Source organism: Bos grunniens, chromosome 26, assembly GCF_055505025.1.
Source record: "Bos grunniens cultivar Pamir isolate PY7600 chromosome 26, Bosgru_T2T1.0, whole genome shotgun sequence".
Lineage (NCBI taxonomy): Eukaryota > Metazoa > Chordata > Mammalia > Artiodactyla > Bovidae > Bos > Bos grunniens.
Genome location: NC_141190.1, coordinates 10,573,497 through 10,578,249, shown reverse-complemented (window position 1 = coordinate 10,578,249; position 4,753 = coordinate 10,573,497). Strand labels below are relative to the sequence as shown.

At 42.5% G+C, this 4,753-nt stretch overlaps 1 pseudogene across 1 annotated transcript; it reads right to left on the bottom strand.

The window, feature by feature from the left end:
• Positions 1-361: 361 nt before the first annotated feature.
• Positions 362-1,694, bottom strand: LOC147343992 (replication protein A 32 kDa subunit pseudogene; annotated as a pseudogene). The gene has a single exon (XR_015155496.1). The product of XR_015155496.1 is annotated as a replication protein A 32 kDa subunit pseudogene (transcript).
• Between the last annotated feature and the right edge of the window lie 3,059 nt (positions 1,695-4,753).

Below are 4,753 nucleotides of genomic sequence, written 5' to 3'. Positions count from 1 at the left end.
GGAAGCAACAGTTAGAACTGAACATGGAACAACAGACTAGTTCCAAATAGGGAAAGGGGTACATCAAGGCTGTATATTGTTACCTGCTTATGTACTAATATGCAGAGTACATCATGAGAAATGCTGGGCTGGATGAAGCACAAACTGGAATCAAGATTGCCAGGAGAAATATCAATAACCTCAGATATGCAGATGACAGCACCCTTATGGCAGAAAGTGAAGAAGAACTAAAGAGCTTCTTAATGAAAGTGAAAGAGGAGAGTGAAAAAGTTGCCCTAAAGCTCAACATTCAGAAAACTAAGATCATGGCATCTGGTCCCATCAATTCATGGCAAATAGAAGGGGAAACAGTGGAAATAGTGACAGACTTTATTTTCACAGAACACAGAAGTCGCTCAGTTGTGTCCGACTCTTTGCGACTCCATGGATTGTAGCCCACCAGGCTCCTCGGTCCATGGGATTTTCCAGGCATGAATACTGGAGTGGGTTGCCTTTTCCTTCTCCAGGGGATCTTCCTGAGCCAAGGATCGAACCCGGGTCTCCCGCATTGTAGGCAGACGCTTTACCGTCTGAGCTACCAGGGAAGTCCATCAAAAACACAGAAGAGTATTAGTAAGTTTCAAAAGGATGTCAGTTGAGATCTTTTATAGATGAAATCTACTTCCTAGAAGTCAACTCGCCAATTATATGCACAGCTGGAGACAAGAGGCTGCAAAAAAAGGTCCAACTGGAAAATATCTCGGGTACCCAATTAGATCCAGTTATTCTGCGTCTGTGGATTTAAAATGATCATCATCCACGGTGGAATAGATGTGTCCCTCGTTGCTTAGAAAATCCACAGCTAGCTTGATTGAGGCTACAGACATGTGTTGGAACTGGTTCTTGAGATCCTGAAAGTTCAGTCCTTCAGGTCTTGGGCAAGCTTTGATCAAATTCAGCACCTGGTTCTGGGCCACAGTGAGGCCATTTGCTGGTATGAAGTTATTCCCACTGAAGTTCCCAGCTTCACCCATTCCTGGTTTGCTGATAGGCGCTCTCCCTGCTGAAGGCTGGCTGTTCGACTTGCTCAGCATCATGTGTGCATTGACTACTTCCAGAATATGTGTGGTGAACTCATTCATATCCTCCAGGGGCATGATCTTAAAGGCTACCAGGCTTTTCTTGTTCTGGAAAGATCTCAGATGACCAGCCACTTTCACATATGTTTCCGGAGGGACCACAGTGTTTTTACTGCTGGCATCATCTGTGTCAACCCACTGGCGAACATCCATGGGTACAGTTGTCATGTCATCTATCTTGTAAACAATGTTGGTTGCAGCCTTCTCTGCATTTCTGATAATCCCCACAATAGTGACCCGTGAAATCTCAACATTTCCAATTCTGAATATTTCATCAACCAGAGTAGCAGAAAGCAGCTGAGATATGGTACAGGGTACAATGTGCTGAGCTTGAGCTCTGGATTTCTTTTTGGCCTGGGAAGCTGTTGGAGATCCAAAGCCCCCAGGGGACTGTGTGTAGCCGCCGGCTCCCCCAAAAGAGGAGGTGCTATAGCTTTCACATCCACTATTCCACATCTTCGACATGATTCCCTCAGGAGAGAGTTCCAGAAGGTTCCCGCTGGAGGGTTTGCCGAACCCCTTCAAGACTTTATTTTGGGGGGCTCCAAAATCACTGCAGATGGTGACTGCACCCATGAAATTAAAAGATGATTGCTCCTTGGAAGAAAACTCATGACCAACCTAGACAGCATATTAAAAAGCATTACTTTACCAACAAAGGTCCATCTAGTCAAAACTATGGTTTTTCCACTAGTCATATATGGATGTGAAAGTTGGACTATAAATAAATCTGAGCACCGATGGATTGATGCTTTTGAACTGTGGTGTTGGAGAAGACTCTTGAGAGTCCCTTGGACTGCAAGGAGATCAAACCAGTCCATCCTAAAGGAGGTCAGTCCTGAGTGTTTATTGGAAGTACAGATGTTGAAGCTGAAACTCCAATACTTTGGCCTCCTGGATTGGAAGAACGGACTCATCTGAAAAGACCCTGATGCTGGGAAAGATTGAAACCAGGAGGAGAAGCAGATGACAGAAGATGAGATATTTGGATGGCATCACTGAGTCAAGGGACATGAGTTTGGGTAAACTCCGGGAGTTGGTGATGGACAGGGAGACTTGTTGCAGTCCATGGGGCTGCAAAGAGTTGGACATGAATGAACGACTGAACTGAACTGAACTGACAAGCTAATACTAAAATCTATATGATTGACAAGGAAATTAGATTATTCAAGAATTTTAAGAAAGAATAATAAGTTGGAGGACTTGTCTTTGATTTCAAGACTTTATCAAGTTCCTGTAAAATTATTTTAATCAATCAAGTGTGGTAAATAAAATACAGTATATATCCACACAATGGGATTCTACTCAGTAACAAAAATGAGCAAACTGTAGTACATGCAATGCCTAAAAGACCCGAGCTCCCTAGTGAGTTTCAGGGAAAGCAAATTTTAAAGGCAAAGTAAGGGAGAGAGTACAGAGTAAATTATCGTCTTGTGCATAATTCTCTGATTGGTTGATGATGTGGTAATAGGTGTGTGTCCTACGGGTTAAGATTGTCAATCCAGCTGGACTGGGGGCTACATGCTCATGGTCATCGTACAGTCAGCTTCTTCCATTTGGTAGGGACTTCAGTGTTTGAAGATCCCCTGGAGAAGGAAATGGCAGCCCACTCTGGTACTATTGCCTGGAAAATCCCATGGACAGAGGAGCCTGGTAGGCTACAGTCCACGGGGTCACAAAGAATCGGACACAACTGAGTGACTCCACTTTCCACTTTCCACTTTCAGTGTCTTGGGCTTCCCTGGTGGCTCAGATGGCAAAGTGTCTGCCTGCAATGCGGGAGACCTGGGTTTCATCCCTGGGTAAGGAAGATCCCTTGGAGAAGGAAATGGCAACCCACTCCAGTACTCGTGACTGGAAAATTCCATGGACAGAGGAGCCTTGTAGGCTACAGTCCATGGGGTCACAAAGAGTCGGACATGACTTCACTTCACTTCAATGTCTGTAAAATAACTTGTTCAGTTGCTAAGTTATGTCTGTCTCTGTGGTCTCATGGACTGCTGTTAGCCAGGCTTCCTTGTCCTTCACTGTCTCCTAGAGTTTGCTCAAATTCGTGTCCATTGAGTCAGTGATGCCATCCAACCATCTCATCCTCTGTACCCACCCTTTTCCTCCTGCCCTCAGTCTTTCCCAGCATCAGGGTCTTTTCCAATGAATTGGCTCTTCCCATTGGAGGTGGCCAAAGTACTGGAACTTTAGCTTCAACATCAGTCCTTTCAAAGAATATTCAGGGTTGATTTCCTTTAGGATCAACTGTTTTGATATCCTTGCTGTCCAAGAGACTCTTAAGAGTCTTCTCCAGCACCAGTTTGAAAATGTCATTTCTTTGGTACTCAGCTTTCTTTATGGACCAACTCTCACACCTGTACATGACTACTGAAAAAACCATGGCTTTGACTCTACAGATATTTGTAAGCAAAATTATATTTCTACTTTTCTTTTTTTTAATATAAATGTATTTATTTTAATTGGAGGCTAATTACTTTACAATATTGTATTGGTTTTGCCATACATCGACATGAATCTGCCACGGGTGTACACGTGTTCCCCATCCTGAACCCCCCTCCCACCTCCCTCCCCATACCATCCCTCTGGGTCATCCCAGTGCACCAGCACTGAGCATTCTGTATCATGCATCGAACCTGGATGCATCTCTACTTTTCAATATGCTAAGTTTGTCATAGCTTTTCTTTTAAGGAGCAAGCATCTCTTAATTTCATGGCTGCAGACACTGTCCACAGTGATTTTGGAGCCCAAGAAAATAGACTGTCACTGTTTCCATTTTTCCCTCATCTATTTGCCATGAAGTGATGGGACCAGATACCATGATCTTAGTTTTTTGAATGTTGAATTTTAAGCCAACTTTTCCACTTTCCTCTTTCACTTTCATCAAGGTTCTTTAGTTTGTCTTCACTTTCTGCATTAGGGTGGTATTCTCTGCATATCAGAGGTTGTGTGCATCAGACACTATGTTCTTCAGAAAGTAACTAAAGAATCTACTATATAGTTGATGTATTGTTTAAACTGTTATGGGTTCTCCTGGCCCAGCTGCTTTTGTTGTTGTTGTTGTTGCTATATATTCACATTATTTTAAACATTAATTCTTGAGCCAGCCTTTTGTGACTCAGGACAGGCCAGGATCACTAAAGCTTTTCTATAAACATGAGGCAGCCAGAAGACAGGGAGGTGGTGGGCGAGGTCTGTCCTGAGAAAGCCCCCAAAGGCCCTACTTGGTTACAGAAAAATTAGCTTTCATATCAGCAAGTATTCTTCCAAACTCTTATGTTTCTAAAAATTCATACATTCTCATATTTCTTGAAGGAAAAAACTCTACCTTTCTCAAAAAGCCTTCTCCTGTAATTGAAAATATTTAAGATTATTGTTTCTGTTTTTAGTTATTTATATCCTACTTAGAAACTCAACAGGCTGCTTTGGGCTGAGTTATAATCTGCCATTACTCCTAGTGTAATAAATGCCATTGACTTTATGAATGGAGAGCCTAGGGGCAATGCAAAAAAGGAGGAAAAAATTCCAGACTTTATATAAATAACTGGAGAAGTATACAGAGTAAGAACAAAATAATTGGATTTTAATAGAAATTATATAGATCCTTCAACACAGAATACCATGGTTCT